Source organism: Dipteris shenzhenensis, chromosome 6 (genome assembly GCF_047967505.1).
Source record: "Dipteris shenzhenensis isolate YYH24624 ecotype China chromosome 6, Dip_SZ_1.0, whole genome shotgun sequence".
Classification (NCBI taxonomy): domain Eukaryota; kingdom Viridiplantae; phylum Streptophyta; class Polypodiopsida; order Gleicheniales; family Dipteridaceae; genus Dipteris; species Dipteris shenzhenensis.
The window spans coordinates 25,164,239-25,184,249 of record NC_141601.1 but is presented as its reverse complement, the minus strand read 5'-3'; the positions used below and the strand labels follow the sequence as shown (position 1 = coordinate 25,184,249).

At 44.1% G+C, this 20,011-nt stretch overlaps 1 pseudogene across 1 annotated transcript in view; it reads left to right on the top strand.

Moving 5' to 3' along the window:
* LOC147900966 (uncharacterized) overlaps positions 1-20,011 on the top strand; it is a 46,869-nt pseudogene continuing 26,858 nt past the window's right edge. The window contains exons 1-3 of the transcript XR_015541174.1: positions 1-2,295; positions 2,452-2,614; positions 2,708-2,871. The product of XR_015541174.1 is annotated as an uncharacterized LOC147900966 (transcript). The remainder of the gene's footprint in view (positions 2,296-2,451; positions 2,615-2,707; positions 2,872-20,011) is intronic.

Sequence of the window (20,011 nt, the reverse complement as noted above, 5' to 3'; positions counted from 1 at the left end):
TTTGTTTCGGTTGAGGATTGGATTGGGAACTGTCCACATGGCAAGATGGAGCAAGAGGACGAGGAGTTTGAGAAGCTTTTAGGAGAGATCCCCCACGCTACGTCTTTTCCCACCCCCTCAGAGGGATCCGATCTAGCGTCGGCCACGATTACAGATGAGATCGCGTCCCAATTCGCAGTCGAGCAAATTTCACCTTTGAACACCGAGGCCTATGGGGAACTTTTCCAGGTTTTCAAGGCAGCTGGGCAGCTCGAGCTGCGAGGAGGGAAGGAGGTCGCTCCGTTTTATTCTGGAATGGCGTCAATCAGTGCGAAGGAAGGTGTTTCAAATGGTTCAGCTAACATGCATGAATCCAAACCACTGGTGCTGTGGGAACGGGAACCGTCAGTGTCCCTTGGTTCTGCAGAAAACCAAGTGGTCTCAGCTGCACATCAGTCGCCGGAGATATCCCTGACCTCTGCATTTGTGAATTTGAATTTCGACGTTGCAACTTCTCCCAAGAATGTCAGGCACTCGGCTAAGGCAAATGGGACTGGCATGACAGATAATGGAAGTTCGGCAGCCAAGGAAGGCACTGGAGACTCGAATGGTCTGTTCAAGCAGACAGGAGTCTCAGTTCAGGTTCCCCTAAGTTCAAACATGGATACATCTACAGCACCTTGCACATTTTTAGCAGGAGGATACCCTTTCGATTTTTTTACAGGGCAGATATCCCAGCAGTCAAGGAGTGACACTTCAGCAGTTGATCATACACCTCACAAACTTTTGAGACAAGGTTTGTCTGATTCCAACGTCTATTCGAGAACTGGATGCCTTGGTGCTTTTTCCAAGAGTGTGAGGCAGGATGGGTATGTGAATGGATCAAGCTCGAGTGCCAAAAGCACAGGCAGCACTTCGGATGCTAATGGAAGTGGATCAAATTCCTATGCTTATGCTAACGGCAAAGGTCTGAATGGTGACGTTAATTCTCAGCCCCCGCGAAAAGAATTGGACGCCTATGTTAATTTCCAAGGGGTTAAACAATAGGTGGTGGGATCCAGAATCTGCAGATGGTGTCTTAGGACATTGTGCATACACTAATGATACAAATTTCAATGCATGTTCCAATGATGAGGACAGCTTGGATATGGCTGATGACAGACGAAGTCAGATCAATTGTAGTGAGACTGTGAATCAGAAGAAGGCTCTTCTTCTGCCTGCTTCTCTCCAGGGCTTGCATTCTTGCCCTCAGCAAGTGGATCCTTCTATGGAATTTTCTTCCCCCTCTCTTGGAATAGAACAAGCGGTGTCTCAAAATTCCCAGGTGGCATGCTTTCTTCAAGCCCAGCAGGTGCACAAAATGCAGCTGATTTGGCAGAGAAAAGAGGAGGAAAGGCATAGATTGCAAGAAATCCTCTTCCATTATTCCCAGGCAGTTGGATGTCTATCGAATAATGCTAACCCTTACTCTCAAATGGCTAACCACAATCATGGTCTTCCATCATATTATTCAGGGAAACAACAGGCCTACAAACCTTTGCATTCTGGATACTGCGTAAATGCAACAGATTGGACGTTGCCTCTTTGCCAGGGCAATGCAGTGGGAATTGGTTATCCTCAGTTAGCTCATCAGCTTGAAAACTGTGAAAATCATTGCACCTTTTCTACTCAAGGGTTTTGTAGCGGAGGTGAAAGTTGTCCTTGCATCCATTTGCAGGCAGGGAATAGGTATTTCCAGTTGAGCTCAGTGCCATTCAGAAATGATTCCACTCTGACACCCCAGGAGGCTGCGCCTGTCAAAATTCTATCAAGGAGAAGCCCTAGAGCAGTACCTGCTTCTCTTATGCAGTCTGTGGGTGCAAAGAAAGAGCTACCTATCAATGGGCACCGGAAAGTTTATGCACATGAAAATGGTGATCATTCCGTCCAGTCTCTTTCTATCAGATTGGGGCGGCAGCAGTTTAGAGGGGCAGCTGTTGACCCTCTGCAAGCTGATTCATTCCCCCCTGTCGATGGACTTCAACCGCAACTTAAGTATAGCTCCTTAGAAGAGGTTGAAGGACGCATTTACTCTATTGCTAAAGATCAGCATGGGTGCCGGTTTTTGCAAAGGAAGTTTGATGAAGGCAGGCCAGAGGATGTACAGAAGATCTTTGTAGAAATAATTGACCATATAATTGAGCTTATGATAGACCCATTTGGCAATTACCTCATCCAGAAGCTCTTGGATGTGTGCACTGAAGATCAGAGGCTGGAAATTTTAAGCTCAGTGACTAATAAAGGAGAATTGATCAATGTTTCTCTTAATATGCATGGGTATATCTATTCCCTATTTTCTTATGTTTTTTTGAACTTCTCTTCGTTCCAACTGTAGGCTATTCAAGTTTTGGAAAGTAGGCTCTCATGTGCTGCATGAAAGAGCTACTCTTTGAAAACCTGCTTCATAGCTGATTTGTGCTGTTTGTGACACAGTACGCGTGCTGTACAGAAGCTGATTGAAACATTGAAGTCTCATCAGCAGGTGTCCATGGTGATAACCTCTCTAAGCTATGGAGTTGTGACCTTGATCAAGGATCTGAATGGAAATCATGTTATCCAGCGCTGCTTGCAGCGTCTCAGTAATGATGATAGCCAGGTATAGGTTTCATTGCAGTAGTGCCTTAAGATATTGATCTGTTTCATTTTAAGGGAGTCAAAATCACTTTCAAAGCATCCGAATGTGATGCAGTTTATTTTTGAGGCTGCTGCATCTCATTGTGTGGAGATTGCTACGCACCGTCATGGTTGCTGTGTGCTGCAACGATGTATTGATTTTTCGACTGGAGTACAAAGGCAACGACTCCTGGCTGAGATTGCTGCAAATTCCTTAGTGCTTTCACAAGATCCCTTTGGGTAAGTTTTTTGGGACTTTACTGCGAGTTGGGGATGGGTGTGAGTTTGCTAAGCTCTTATGTAGTTGTTTTGATGTACCGTTTAAACATTTGGAAACATACAAATTTGTCCATCATGTTAGGAACCAGTGTGTGTCGATATGTGCTCTTTGTGTATTCCCGCTTATGCCACTGTAAAGAGACTGTTTTGGTGTTAAAGCACTCATCAAATCCGAAGCATATTGTTTTATTTATTTTGTTGATCCTCGACAAATTATGCATACTGTTTTCTTTATTATCCTCAACAAATTACGCACAAATTTGGAATTTGTTTCTGCAGCTATACAAAGTTGAGTAAGCATTATGGATGCCAATATGTGTGTGCATCTCTGCTTATGCCGGTGTAAAGAACCTTTTGCTAGCATGCTAAAGCTCCTACTGTACCTACAAGCTCTTAACATAATAGAGATTATAATTATGTTCTATAAAATGAAGGAGCAATAGAATAAAATCATTTACCAATGAATGCTTCCTAATGATGTACTTCCACTTACTTTTGTAGTCTTAATAGAGAACAAGTCAATACAACAACAGAGTCATATTGGAAAATATGAAATCTACTTTCCAATGACATTGTATTATTATTAGAGAACAACTCGAGACAAATTTTCTTTTCTTTCGGCATAAAAATATGAGATCTAGAAGTTCCCACTTTTGTATTGTCAATAGAGAATAGCTCAAAACAAATTGTATTTTCTTCCTCTTGGTTAGAGATAAAGGAATATTTATTAAATATTCGGGCAAGTAGTAACTTCAAAATCCTTGTTGGTTCCCTAAATGCTACTTGCCATATGCACACATCCTTGTTGGTTCCTTACATGCTATTTGCCGTACACACATCCTTTACAAAATTTCCATTTGTTGATCTTTGGTAGACCATGCACCATGTATGTTTGCTACTGTGGTAGCACTCTTTTTTAGTCAAGCTGAAGACTTCTAAAAGTGCCAGTGTGGTAAAAGGTTTAGAAAGTCCATCCTGCGAAAGAGAGCTCGGCAGTAAAAAGCAGAGATATTGCGCGAGTATGTGTGTGGACCACTACTAGAGGCAGGCACAATTGAGGCTGAGCAGGTTGCCTACGAGAGCCAAGCACAAACCACACTATAGCAAGAGAAGCTCGAGTGTCTGGCTGGCAACACAAGCTGTATCATAAGGAGAGGGCTGAAGCGGAGCATGGAGGCAGTACTCAGCAACATCAGAGGCATTCATAAAGGCTGGGGGAGGTGCTGCCTGCCAAAGCAGGCTTAGGAAACGAGTGATAGAATCCCTAATTTCATGTGCAGATCATGACATAGCGCCGTGCCACCTTTACAAATCTGGAACATCCCTCTGAATAGATTTTCCGGAAGCTTTCCCCCAGCATTTGTGGAACCTGTGTTCTGATGTGCTCCTCAGTTTGTGGAGCATAATAGACATGATGATTACAGTTGTAACCTGATTTCTCTATCCTAGCCTCTACTTACTGATCACGGGAGTAGCACCACGATTATCCACCCAGCCAATTCTACCAAGGCTTCCCAGCGAGAGAGAGAGAGAGAGAGAGAGCTATATCGAAATCACGTAAAAATCCCCATTCTTCAATTCTCTCACTAACCTTGACAGACCCCAAATCCCTAGATAGATCTAGATGCCACATGTCATCCATATAGGGCCTTCCTAATGCAACATTTCACCCCTCTCTTGGGATGCATTTAATTCCTTGCCCCTAGGCACATTCTTTGCACTAGGCCCTTGGTCTCAGACCTATCTAGTCTGGTGCTATCAGCCCTCACCTAGGACCTTGACATTAATCCCTCCCGATCATTTACATAAAGCGCAAACACATATATTACAAAGATAGATCCTATAAGGGAAATGTCGACTGATTCTTCCGAGGTCATGCTACCTCGGCTAGAGCGTAACATTCCTTCCCTCTTCAGACATCAGCGTCCTCGATGATAAAGTCTGGGAACACTCTCCGCAACTGATATACGGATTCCCAGGTAGCTTCGGATAGAGGCTGACCATGCCATGCAACCAACACCGTGGGTATCTTCCGATTTCGTATTTGCATTGTTCCTCGGTCCAGGATTCTTGTTGGTTTGCGCCTTGCAATATCCTCTATCTCCTGAAACAAAACCACACCTTCGATTAGTGAGTCACCAGTATGTAAAAATTTCTTTAAACGTGAAACATGAAAAACCGGGTGCACCTTACACCCCTGTGGCAATTCTAATTTATAGGCTACACTGCCTATTCTCTTTAGAATTAACCACGGCCCACAGTATCGAGGTGATAACTTAGCACACTCTCCTGAAGTCAACGACTTCGAGTGCGAAGGAATTCTGAGAAAAACTTTTTCTCCTTCTTCAAATACTCTTATAGACCGATTTTCATCCGCATACACCTTGGCTCTATCCATAGCCTGGCGGATGTTAGCTCTCGCAAGTGCTAGCATCTCCCGCATCTGAACTACAAAGTTCGCGGCACTAGGCACTTTCTGAGGTACTCCAACTATAGTTGGATTGGCTGGTCTATAACCATAGTTCAGTTCAAACGGACTGAACCCAGTAGATGAATGTTTTCGATCATTGTAGGCAAATTCCAACAATGGCAACCACTTGTCCCATGTATGTTGCCTCAATGATACATATGCCCTCAGCATATCCTCTAAAGTTTGGTTGACTCTCTCTGTCTGACCATCCGTCTCAGGATGATCCCCACTACTCATTCCCAACTCCGTCCTTAGTGTCTCAAATACCGCTGTCCAAAAGTGACCGGTAAACCTGACATCTCTGTCTGACACTATGGATCTAGGCAATCCATGCAGACGAAATATATGTCTAATAAACAAATCCGCTACTTGCGGGGCACTAATAGACTCTCTAGTCGGAATGAAGTGAGCCATCTTGGTTAGACGATCAACCACCACAAGGATAGAATTATACCCTCCTTGTGTTGCAGGTAGTCCTACAATAAAATCCATGGAAATGCTCTCCCACTTACTTAGTGGTATTTCCAAGGGCTGTAAAAGTCCGGGTGGCTTCACCCGCTCGGCCTTACTTACCTGACACGAGAAACACCGTGTCACATATTCATGAATATGCTTTTTCATCTTTGGCCAAAAGAAATCTCGCTTCACGAGATCATATGTCTTCTCGACTCCTGGATGTCCCGCACACGGGCTATCATGGCATTGTCGAATGACTCTCTGCCTGAGATCATTCTGACCAGGTACTACAACCTTGCCATTTCTAACTAGCATACCATCCCTTATGGTATATCTTGCATAAGTTTGGCCTTTTCTGGATGCCAGGTCATCCTTTTCACTTTCCCCGGGTTTTAACACATGAGCCTTAGGCCATAAGCTCTGGACAAACTCGTCCACTTTCTGAGTTTCTTTTATCTCGGTCATTAGAGCACTCTCTAATACCGTGAAACTCAGGTTGTGCATAATGCGAGACAACGCATCAGCTACCTTATTGTCTTTTCCTCTTCGGTACCGAATCGTTAGATTAAACTCCTGCATGAGCTCTGCCCACCTAGCTTGGCGGCCCCTCAAGTCAGGTTGTTTACAAAAATGTTTCAGAGTATCATGATCTACATCACATAAAACTCTGAACCATACAGATAATGCCTCCATGTTTTTAAAGCATGGATAACAGCATACAACTCCAATTCATGAGTTGGCCAATTCCTTTGAGAGGGAGAAAGCTTCTTGCTTTCAAAGGCTACTGGCCTTCCCTCTTGAAGGAGAACTGCTCCTACCGCAATGCCACTTGCATCGGTTTCTAGGAACAATGGTTTCTGGGGATCAACTATTTTTAACACCGGTCCTGAGACCACAGCTTGTTTTATGGTGTTAAAACTTTCTTGTTGATTCTGTCTCCAAATAAAAGGTACTTTATCTGAGGTCAGATCAGTCAAGGGCGATACTATTCCGGAATATCCTTTGATATGCCTTCTATAAAACTGGACAAATCCCAAGAATGATCGCAACGCGGTCAGACTCTGAGGGATTGGCCAAGTTAGTATCGTAGCCACTTTCTTCGGATCCATTTCTACCCCCTGTGGAGTAATTATGAACCCTAAATACTCAAGCCTAACCATACACAGTATAGTTTTCTTTTTATTCACGTAAAGACTGGCTTTCCTCAAAGTACTGAACACTATTCTTAAGTGTTCACGATGCTCAGTAACACTTTTACTGAATATCAAGATATCGTCAATAAAATGTACTACGAACTTTCCGATATACGGACGTAGTAAATCGTTCATAAGCATGACGAAGGTCGCTGGAGCATTGGTAAGTCCGAAGGGCATTACCAAAAACTCATAATGACCAAACCTGCTTCTAAAAGCGGTTTTATGCACATCCTCGGCTCTAATCCGGATCTGATGATAGCCGCACTTAAGATCTATCTTGCTAAAAATCACGGCTCCATATAATGCATCTAGCAAATCATCAATCCGAGCCATCGGATACCTGTGCTTAACAGTGATATTATTCAATGCTCTGTAATCTATACAGAGGCGAAACGTATCATCCTTTTTCCTCTTTAATATCACTGGCGAAGCAAAAGGTGAGAAACTTGGTTGAATCTGCCCCAGCTTGAGGTATTCTTCCAGTTGTCTACGCACCTCCGCTTCTTCCGTAAAACTCATTCTATAGGGAGGTCTATTTACAGGTTCTGCCCCCGGGATTAGTTCAATCTTATGTTGAACTTTCCGCTCTGGAGGTAACCCATAAGGTAGTTCATCCCTAAAACATTCAGAGAACTCCTCTGTTATAAGATTAGCCAGCTTGGCCATCTCACCACTTTGCGTAACATCAGTGCTAGTCGAAGAATCATCCATCGACTCTACCGATGCGGTGCAAAGGTACAAAAACTCTACTTGAGCCTTTCTGATTTCCATCACGGAAACCAATGGTCCCTGAGGTATATCTTTTTCACCTCGCAAGACATAAAGCACATCATTCATCTTGAATTGATATATGTGCTTTTTCCAATCAATGGCTGGATTCTTACTAGAATGCCACGCCATTCCCAGGGCTATATCTGCATGAGCAAGCTTGGTCATTTCAAAATCAAGCTTCTCAGCATAGTCCTGAATCCGAAGCTCCAACTGGGTAACCCTTTGGTCCCATACTTTAGTTGAACTTCCGTCTGCCATCCTGACTGTGTACGCATAGTCAGATGGACTTGTCTTTAATTTCAGCCTCTTCACGAGCTTGGAGTTAATCACATTGTGAGTTGACGCTGAGTCAAACAACACAATGACATCATGACTGGCCACTTGCCCTTTCATTTTAATTAACTCCGTATCATTGAAGGCTGTATACCCCGTTGCTGCGGGCTTAGATAGGATGTTATCAGGTGCACTCGTCACTAACTTAGCAACAGATACACACAACAAACAAGGTACTAACCTCTGAGAAGGTCCCGCCAGTTGCATCTGCATATGTTCCGCACTGGGACTCTCCTGCATTTCCACGTCGCATTCAGATATTATCATACTAGCCGTGCGACGATCTTTATTCAGTGGACAATCCTTCCACTGATGTCGCTGAAGGCAGCCGAAGCACAATCCTTCTTTTCTAGCTTTCTCTTTTTGTTCAGGGGTCAACGAGGACTTTGACCAAGCCCGGGCTGCCATTGGAGTTATTTTCCTTTTCACCCCAACGGTGGTATTTGTCTTTACTGGTCCCTCAACCGGCTTCACCTGCTTGGTTTGGCCACCTGGCTGCGAGACACTTGTCTTTGAAACCCATTTCCTCTGAAATCCCCCTTTCCTCGGGTGCTCATACTGAGTCCCTGCCTGCACAAATCCACCAGACCTACCTCTGGCATCCTCATAGTTCAGGGCTACTGCTATAGATTCATCTAATGTAGTCACATATTTAGCCCGAACTTCCATTTTTATTTTGTCGTTCAGTCCATAGATATAGTCTTTTAACTGAACCGACATAGGGAGAGGGTCTGTTATTTTCATAACACATTCCCTAAATTTGTCAGTGTACTCTGCCACTGACAAGCTCCTCTGACGAAGACTTCTATAAGCATCCCAAGCTCGGGATTCTTCATCAGGTGGGAGAAAGTGTTTCTTGAATTCAGCTTTGAACCCTTCCCAGGTGGTTAGAGCAACTTGATCCTTCTGTTGCTTTATCCACCATCTGTCCGCTGCCTCAATAAACAGGTGTGTGGCCTCGCGGATTTTCTTTAGATCGGATTTAATCTCACAAATGGCGAAGGCTTCTTCCCACTTGTGCAACCAAACCTCGATCACATCAGAGCTGCGCTCGGTCATCCGACCAGCGTACTTCTCCGGTCTATAATTAGCAATATTAGGTACTTTGACCCTTGCGCGCTCTAAGGAATGTACACTGGGCTCTGGCTCAGCTAGAGCTTTGCCCTTATCAATCCTAGACGGTCTAGCCGACAAGGCTTGCACCATCTCCCTAATCTCATTTTGACCAGCATTCGCCTGAAGTTGCTGGTTCATAATCTGCTGTAAAGCATCCTCTAGTATTGAAATCCTACCAATCAAAGTAGGTGCTGCCTGATGTGACATCTGTTGTGTAGACTGTACTCTAGACTCGCTAGGATTTACCCTTGAATTCTGTCCTTCTGCTTCCATAGGTTCACAGTGGAAGATGGGGTTTTTTTTTTTTTTTTTCTCTTTCTTTGTTGTGTCCCTTTTTTTTTTTTTTTTCTACAGTGCAGAATTCACAAGACCATAGGACAACACAAAAAAAAACTGCACGGAAAGAAAGGCCCCCCTGATCTTTTCGACGATTCTGGCTGCTCCAGCTATTCGCAGGTACGGCCCACTTGGCTCTTTGATGCAAATTCCACGATACACAGTCTTGCAGGCTCACCCCTATGCTTTGGAACGTATCTTCACACAATGAGCCGATTTTTTTTTCGTGTGTCTTGGTTTTGCACCACCCTTCGCAAGCGACCTTTAGTTCCCCACAGTCACAGCGTCTGGCTTCGTCAACAGCGCCTGTGTTCTGGTCCTTCTATTACGTCACAACGGGTCATCGCCCCACTCTACTTGTACGTCGTCAATCCACCAGGGATGTCCAGGCCTGGAATTCATTAACTCCGAATCCCTGTAGGCTTAGCTTCTGGCGTAAGCACTACCCGTCCATATGGTTGCGCCACACTATCACAGTTCCTGCGTTCCGCTCGTTCGTAGCTTCTCTACTGCCGTTGAATTGCTGCTATCAGCTGCACGAAGTCTCGAACTGAACTATAGTCACGACTTAGTTCTCCCAGTCGCTTAAAATCGCGACCAATTTTGCCCCTTCTCGATTCACGATTCCGGTTCTACCCGTAACCAAGCCACCGCACAACGCCTCACGTAAAATTCCTGGGTGAGGTTGAGCCCGTTGAATTCTTCCTTGCCTCGGCTCTGATACCAAATGTAACCTGATTTCTCTATCCTAGCCTCTACTTACTGATCACGGGAGTAGCACCACGATTATCCACCCAGCCAATTCTACCAAGGCTTCCCAGCGAGAGAGAGAGAGAGAGAGAGCTATATCGAAATCACGTAAAAATCCCCATTCTTCAATTCTCTCACTAACCTTGACAGACCCCAAATCCCTAGATAGATCTAGATGCCACATGTCATCCATATAGGGCCTTCCTAATGCAATATTTCACCCCTCTCTTGGGATGCATTTAATTCCTTGCCCCTAGGCACATTCTTTGCACTAGGCCCTTGGTCTCAGACCTATCTAGTCTGGTGCTATCAGCCCTCACCTAGGACCTTGACATTAATCCCTCCCGATCATTTACATAAAGCGCAAACACATATATTACAAAGATAGATCCTATAAGGGAAATGTCGACTGATTCTTCCGAGGTCATGCTACCTCGGCTAGAGCGTAACAACAGTGGAATGCTTCTTCTCAAGAATGGTTCCCTTATTCAAGTACTGTGGTTGTCCAGAAAAAAGTACCAAGGAGTGAGTTTTGAAGTTAAGACCAGGGGTATGATCAAGTGTTTTTTGATGCATCCTTTCTAACATGTTGATTTTGTGGTGTCAGAAAATAGAGGTTTAAATCTCTCACACGCAGCGGAATGATCTGTGTAGAAGAAGAGCGAGAACTCAGACTCCATTCATCCGCTGCATGAATCACCTCACCCTATAGGCCTTTGAGAGGTTCTCCTCCCTCATCATGGTCAACCCCGTTTCTGCTATTACACAGCTCTTCCTTTCTGCAACTCTGTTTTGCTGAGATGTGCGGGTAAGTTAGCTGTCTTTTGATTCCATTCTTTCTACAGAAAGCATCGAATTCAGTAAATGCCCCTTCCCTGTCAGTACAGAATGTCTTCACAACCTTCCCTGACTCTTCTACTTTGGCCTTCCGCTCCTTGTATTTATCTAATTCTTTTAGATTTCCTTGCCAAGTCGTAAACCCAAATCATACGGCTAGAATCATTCAAAGTCGTAAACCCAAATCATCCGGCTAGAATCATTCATGAGAAGCGAGAACTTGCGAATGAATGAGTTGACATGGGTCCGCATATATCAGAGTGTACCAACTTCAGCAGAGCTTGTCCCTTGATGTGGCCTCCTTCAGGAATGGCCCCCAGTGTTGCTTGCCCTTTAAGCAGGCCTAAAAGACTCCATCCCCATCTGCTATAGGTGAAAGTCCACTCACCATCTTATAATTGATGTGGCCAAATCTCTCGTTCTTCTGGAAATCTCTCATGCCACAGTTTGGAGCTTCTTTTATCACCATGAATCACCAATGCATTGATCCTGTACAACCCATTTTCTTCAACTCCTCGAGCCACGATCTCTCCAATATCTTTTGGTCTAACCAAGCCTTCCTGGTCATTGAACTCTCTTCATCCTGTTTCTTGTCATCTGACTCACAGAAAGTAAGTTCTTACAAAGATCAGGAACATAGAGAACATCGGAGACTACCTTCTCGTCTCTCAAGTCTATGATGAATGGAATGCCACCAATACCCTTCATAGGGCATGTTTTGCTATCTCCTAGTGTGGACGACCTTCGTGTCTAGATGTGCATGCTCCATGGCTTTGAACCACGCTTTCTTGTTCAACATTTGTTGAGACACTCCAGTATTTGCATCCTAGCCTTGTTTGCTTTCAATCACCGCATGAGCTGAGCAGTGGTCAATGACTACGTACACCTCTCTTGTGGTCACATTGGCTGATTCGGATTGGATTCTCCCTTGGGCTTTGCCTCCCTTTTCCTACTCTGATCTGCCTTTTTCTCTATTCGCTCCTACCTCTCCTACCATTAATTAATTACCTATGCTCACGCTCCCCTTATTTTTTCAAATAACCTAACCTAACTAATTACGTATCAATTAACCTAAGCTAACTAAATAATTATCTATGCTCACCTACTCTCACGCTCACGCTGCCCCCCCCCCTCTCTCTCTCTCTCCTGCCGCTCAGCGTGCTCTCTCTCTCTCTCTCTCTCTCTCTCTCTCTCGTATTGGGGAGGGCTTCACAGCCCCCCTGCCTGCACTTCTGCACTCTATGCCCCCCTCCTTTTATAATGCTCAGGCTGGAAGCTTCTGGATGCCAAGTAATCGCCCTGCGCCCTTACTACTGGCTGTCATTTCAATTCTGCCTTACATTAATGGATCTGAAAATTCACGCGCGCCACTGGCTTACGTTAATTGGACATTTGCCCTCCCCCTTCCGCGCACAAATTAATTTAATAGGGGCCCAAATTCAATTTGGGGGTCCCTAATCTGATCTGCCTTTTTCTTCTTGCACTATTTTGTGAAGTGGTCGAGTTTCTCTCAGCTTCTTTTTCTTGTCTACATCATCCACAATGTTTCCCTTGGAATCTTCTTTAGTCTCTCCCTTACTGGAAGTGCTTTTGTTTTTTGCTAGAAAGTAGTTGTTTCCGTAGTGTTTCCCCTGAGCCTCTTTTTGCAGCAACCAAGGGGCCGAGTTCGTCGAATGTTAGAGGCGTGTCTTCTCTCCTGCTGTTGTGGTAGTCATGCATCTCTTAAACCTCCTCGATGCATCCCAATCAGAGATATCACCATCTCTCTCAAGAGGTGAGGCCTGTGGTTGCTAAGAGAATTCAGCCAAGAGAATTCAGTCAAGATGTTGTGTAGTGAAAGCACAAGATGTGCTAAACTATATGCCTTATGAGAAGCGGCCAGAGACAGAGGAACATGACAAGATCTTGATTCGAGAACAATTATTGGCACATAGTGGTAGAGTTTCCCCGTCACTATTCGAATGTGATGTGGATGGAGGAGGGTGAACTGGCAGATTCACCTCTGTTGATGCAACTCTACTTTTTAGTTTGAGCCGACTTCGGTTGGGGCTCATTCAGGCAGTTTCAATAGAGCGTGCGTCTGGAGCATTGCCTGATGCTCAAGAGGGGGGTAGCATCTCCACTCCCTTGGTACAGAACGCTTCGGATATCTAGAGGTCGCTTGGTGACATTGTATGTCTCACCCGAGGTACCGCTTGCTGACGGTATATTTGTCGCAGGACTGCTAGAACAAAAACAAGTGATAAACTAGGTCATTGCCCCACAATTCTGATGGCACTTGATGCAAAACTGGTTGGTTCACCTTCTATGATATTCTTGTGAATATGTGGGGTTTGGATTGTGAACTTGTGTGATATGTTCCTGATATACCACGGATTATGAACGGTTTCTTTCCTGCCATGACTCTTTTAGAGCTGCCAGGATAGATTTGGACAATCCCATATAGCCATAAGATGAAGTGGGTAGATAATTGAAAAGAACATGTGTGAAAAGTATGCATGGGATGTTTGTCTGCATGCATGAAGTGTTTTTGTGTGTACTCATGATGTACCACTAGTTGTAGGTCCTAAGCGATGGCCATATGAAAGTGGGTACTACATCGAGAGGAACATATATGGGTCCTGCAGGATGGCCATACGAAAAAAAAGAAGGTACATATTGACTGCATGTTTGCCTGCATTGAGTGCTTGCAAATGCTCTTGATGGACCTCGTGCTCTGGGTCCTACGGGATGTTCATGAGAGGATAAATCATCTATGTGGGTCCTACGGAATGGCCATATGAAGCATCTTGTCTGTTTGAGCATGTATGTCTGCTGTTTGTGGAAGGATGCTTGGTTGTGTTTTTGAACTAACTGAGGCTTTGAGCTTCTACTTGCTTTGAGACTTTTGCTACAGGTTTTGATGGAGCAAAGCAAAAAGTTCGGTGCAAACAGGAACGTTTGCTTTGTTTCAAGGGGGGGGTCTATCACGGGGACATGAATTTATAAGCTTTAGGAATTTATGGTGATTAAAAGAGATCAAAGGATACTTCAATGCAATTAAATCCATGAGCCAAGGCAAGGGACTGAAGGTTAGAGAGGGGTAAAAATCCCTTTTGCTAAAATAGCTCTAGGAGCCACGTTTGGCTAGTTAGCTTGGAAAGCAAGCAGAAAAGTCGAAATTTGCTTTCACGGCTGTTTTCTGGACCACAGAAGAACAGGGACAGGCAAGTCATAGGTTGGGAAAGTGCTCTAGGGCTATTCTATCACATTGCCTTGCTGTTTTTTGACTATCAGGGCAGTCTGTGCCATGTGGGCTGTTGGTGAGTTGCCAGGGCTGCCAGAAGCTAAAAAACAAAATGCGTTTTTGTGCTAGGAGCGTCCAGATCAGTTCGTTTTTGCTACATGCCTACTGTTCATGCCTTCCCAGAGGCCCAAATCTGATTCACACTTCTTCTAGGAGCTTTCCAGGCCATGTGCCTATCAAAATCGCACTTTTCCAGGCAATTTGGAGCTTCCAAGCAACTCGATTTGCTTCTAGACTTGGCGATTCTCTTCCAGTAGGTTTTGTAGGGTTGCTTTTGCTGATTTTCACCTGCCAGGGTGCCAGAGATCTTGCTTGGGAATCTCGTTTTTCCATGTTTGCGATCTCGTAGGGTTTCCTGAGCTTTCCGATCGGTTGATTGCTTTTCAGGAGCTTTCCAGCTATTAGAACCTTAAGATCCTTTCCAACTGCGAGAACCTTAGGATCTTAAGGTTTTGAGGCAGCTTTTCAGCTGCCTCAGAACCTTAAGATCCTTTCGCTTTGTGCAGCTGGCCTTTTTGTTTGCCAGGAATAGCCAGGTGTGGTTGTTTTGCTGGCTTCTATCTTGCTAGGACTCCCTTGACGGGTATTCAAAGCTACTAAGATAGATTGAGATGATTTCTCTCCTGCCAAGACTCCCCTAGTGGGTATCAGAGCTGCCAGGTTAGAACCCTTAGCCAGGTGTGGTTGTTTAGCTGGCTTTTGTCTCACTGGGACTTGCTTGACCGGGTATTCAGAGCTACCAAGACAGATTGGGCTGATTTCTCTCCTGCCCCCTAGTGGGTATCAGAGGTGCCAGGTTAGAACCCTAAGCCAGATTCGGAAGAATGGCTGCCATGGTTGTTGCACTGGACTAGGATGCCTTCTTTGTGATTGCAGAGCACGACGGAGTGCCTGTAAACATAATTATTCAGTTGGCTATCTGTGGATTGATGCAATGCGGTGCAATTCTTGTATTTGCATGCCTTCTGAATAAAATATAAAGAAATACAGAAAGGGGCGCTAAGTTTAGGGCCAATCTAGTGTCCGGCTTCACAACGGGGGCAATCTAGCTCCTTGTGTTTATTCAGTGATCATTTGTTGGCTGTGGGGACGAGCATTTTTCGAGCGAAATCTTCCGAGCGTCCGAGCGAAGGAAAAAAAAAGCTTCTAACTATGCAAAAATATGACAAAAATGGATCAGAAGAAAACATAGTTTCACTTAGAAATATGAAAAGTATTATAGGAATGCCTATTTTATACATAAATATTTATGTGAATCTTTGGGAATGGTGAGAACATAATGGGATGGCTTTTGAAGAAACCCACATGTAGAGTAGACTTCTCTATGAAAATTCCCTTATGATCCTTCTTACAACTTTTTACTTAATAGGGGGTGACATTGAAAAACCTCTCTCAACCTATCTTCATGAAAGGGTTTCTCCAAAGAAAACTCATTGAAGCAAGCCATCAAGGTAGTTTCGCAAGCGAAACCCCTTTGAACAAGGTCTTTCAACTACCTTGGACAACACTTTTAAAAGTGACATAACTTTCACATCCAATGTCCAAATATAGTCATTCAGCCACTCAAATTGATCGGAAACCCCCATTTGGGCACATCTATGGGGTTATATTTTGGAAAACCTTGCATATATAGTATCAAATAATACATGTATTTTATGAGAGTGATATATAAGCCCAAGTTAATACTTATTTACAGTAATTTAAACTTCTGTAGAAACATGTCCATAAATATCTTGTTATTAATACTATAAAAACACTTGAAAGATATTGCCATATGATATAAATGTGTTTAATAAGTAATTATTTATTATAATATTATTATATTGAGAGTGATTATGAGGGACGTTTCTTAAATGAGTTATTTTTCAATACTTTTTAAAGGTAATAATAAGGGTACAAAGGGATGTCTATGAATAAGAAGATTTATGTTATGTAAAAATGAATGAGTGACTAGTCTGTATAATTTTATGATAAAGGGATCTAGTTCTAATGAAAATAAAAGTGTAAAAACAATGTTTCCTAAAGAAATACTATTTTTAAAATCTCTTGAAAAACACGCTCATATAAACCTGCTCATAGGTTTTTGCTCATAAAATTGACGCATTCGTTGGCTGTTATTATTTTCTAGTTGGCTGTAATAATTCTCTAAGCGGCTGAAATTATGGTATTTTCTGGTTATTAATTGCTCACCGCCCTTTGGAGTTTCCAAAGGCCAGTTACAAGACACGCGACAAGATTGGACAGGCCTAAGCAGTCTGGAGGAGATCTGGAGGCCTGGAACAGGTCAACAGCATCCAAGGTGGATATGCAGGTCTGCGTGGACATTCCAGAGCAGACAAGGCAAGGTAGGGCCTGCCTGGGATGGTCAGGAACTGTTTGGGATTGTTGGCACTTGCAGGAGAAGCTGTATTGGTTCTTGCAGCAGTACTAGACGGAGCTGGAGCAGGGCCTTCTAGGCTCGAGCAAGTCCATACAGAAGTGGAGCTGTCAGAGAAAAGAGGGCCAGCATAGCCTGGGCTAGTGGCTGGAGGCCTTGTGGCCAGGCGGGCCAGCAAAAGGTTGGTCAGGAGCAGCCAACCAGGTCAGGCACCACAGCCCAATAGGTCTGGTGGGTAGGGCCTGTCTGGGTTGGCCAGAAGAGGCTGCAGGTTGGCCACTTGGGTTCCAGTCTATAAAAGGAGGTTGGATCAGCAACTCTGCAGGACTGGCCATTATGCAGAAGGACCAGCAGCTGCAAGGAAGAAGCCAAGTGCTGCAGACAGAGCTCGGTGGTGGTTCTATACTTGGTTGTCTATCAGGGAAGCAAGGAGGACGGATCAAAGGGAGTAGCAAGGAGGTCAAGCAACCGGGTCAAGCACTGTCTTACTTGTGGCTGTCTGGGAGGGTCCGTTTGAAGGTTTGTGTGTGGGGCATGACGAGCATGCTTACCTAGGGACCACACAGGCCGAGTGTTTTGGGAGTGCCACGGAGGTAGGAGAACAACTATTATTTATGTACAAGGGTTCAACTAGAGGGTGACACACAGGACATTGCTTTTGTATTGTGTTCATTGTGGATAAAAACTTAAGTTTTGTTGGTTCTACATCTCTCCTGTGCATTGTCCATTTAATTGCTGCAAATCTACATGTATGTGAAGTACACATAAGGAAAGAAGTTTTTGATTCTACATGTAAGCACCACTGTGTGAGTTCTTGGGCTCTATTAGGCTTCCGCTGTGTATATCCTCTGTATTCATTATTTCTAACAATGTGGAGTGACAGAATCCACCGTCGTCCCTATGATCAGTGCAAGGGCATCTTTGTCCTTGCATGCTTTGAGCTCATCTAGATCTATAGCCATTGTAATCTTTCCTGAAGCATCCTTGATGTCTTGGGGCTTCGAATCTACCCCCATATAATCTTCCAAAGCTTCCTAGCCACGAGATGGCTACAAATCTTGACCTTTCAGATGGGATAGTTTGTCTCATCAAGCTTCCTTGCTTCTACCAAATTTGGAAGAGGAGTGGTGGTGGAAGCAGTAATGGGTTGAAGAAGCGGAAGTGGCAGTGGTAGTGTCCATCACTTCTGAGATCTTGCTGTAGCAACCAAACGAGCAGCATACACCTCTTTCCTTTAGAGTGAATACAAAGTTCCACTGGCTCTGATACCATGTCAAAAATAGAGGTCTGAATCTCTCAAACCTCACATGCAGTGGAATGATCCGTCAAACTCTTTCGTAACACTTCAGATGCATGCGCAGACTGAAAGCCTTACTCTAGAGAATAGACAGCAGAGAGAAGACAAGAAGAGAGAGAGAGAAAACTTAGACTTTCTTCACCCACTGATGTGGAAAAACTTGTTCACAACAGAGTGCAATACATGGAGTAGAGCTGCTGGGCATAAAACAGTATATCAAGGATGATTACACTGCTAAGCTATCAGAAATAGAATATTCCACACTCTGAGGTCTACGCTGCTTGTAGGAGATGGTTTCAGTGTTACTTAACAATGTTGGAGAGGAGTGGGGCTACTATAGGGCTGAGCCCTGCCCAAAATTTGGCTGACTGACTAACTGGAACTTATCGTATTTGAACCGACTTGAACTGGTCATTGCTGCTGTTGAAAGTGCCTACTTCTAGAGCTATAAATAGGCCCTGACAGTGCTTTATCCTGGCTGCAAGGTGACAGAGAGAAGCTACGCATCATGCAAGGTTGTAGTGAATGATGCTTGCCACGACTATGAAGGGGTCATTAATATCCCTTGAGATCCCTCAATGTCCATCTTCCCATTTAGACCTCCCTTAGCCTATGACTCGTGCAGCTATCATTTTGTGCACTCTAATGTACGCTTCCCTTACGCCTAGGACCTAGACATGCGCGTGCACATTTTTATTAATAATCATTCGCCAATATCACATAGTTCAGCGGTACCATCAATAGTGCTTGATCCAATTAAGATTTAAGGAGTCCATCATAAGGCAAAGATATGTCACACCACCAGTTTGGTGCCTGATGTAATAATGTCTATTAATTAACAAAATCCATTTTCCTTATTGAAAATGGAGAATCTATTCTTGTGGATCATAGGTTCTTGCATTTTCTTTAATATTGTCTGCTTGAATAGAGTACGTGTAGGTGTTGGAAGCAACAAATGAGAAAAAATGTAAGTTGAAAACGGATCGTCAAAGTGATTCATCACAGGTGTTGTAGCAAATGTCCTTCTCTTTCTTTGTCTTGCTCTGAGCTGTCTCTTTTTTTTTCCCCCATGTGTTGAATGCTTAACCCTTGAAATGGGCCAAAGCCTAAACCCAGCTCAAGGTTGAATGGCAACTTGTTCTTGTTAATCCCACCTCTTCCTAGGTCGACTACTCTCTACTCACACCTCTAGCTTCATTATTAACTTAGATATAAGTATGATAATAGTGGTCTGAGTGGAGAATTAGGACGACCTTAGTGCGTGTGCAGAGAGAGAGAGAGAGAGAGAGAGAGAGAGAGAGAGTTTATTATACAAAACCAGCTGAAAGGGTGGAGCTACTAACCGAGCATCAACACCCATACTACAAGGTACTTGCTACATAGTCATGAGAATATCAATATAAAGCCAAAGCATAATGTCCATATTAGTATGACCCTCCTCATGACCACGAAAATCATATGTTATCAGAGTACAAGTAGAATCCAAGGAGAATCCAGCTCCACATCATGAAGGACCTAGTGGCTGATGGGACAGTGGTAGCATAAAGTCGGAAATAGAGTGCTGTTGACTATCCGCAGGCTCTTCCCGGCATGGTTTCCTGGTAGAAGCTTTGCATTGGACCAAGGCTGCAGTAACCCCAGTCGGTTGTACCCCTACCTTGAACATGGAGGGGATGTATCGAAGTGTAATATGCGTGTCCATCCTTTGTCGGGTATGACGTGTCACTTGAACCTGGTCTCACTGCTGGTAACCTGCTTGGTCTGGCTGCAAGAACTCTGTGATCATGCTCTGAGAGGAGTCTGCCAGTGTGATCTGAGTAAGCGATCTCGATGTCTAGCTGTCTCATGGATGAAAGCGACCAAGCATCTCTGGTCT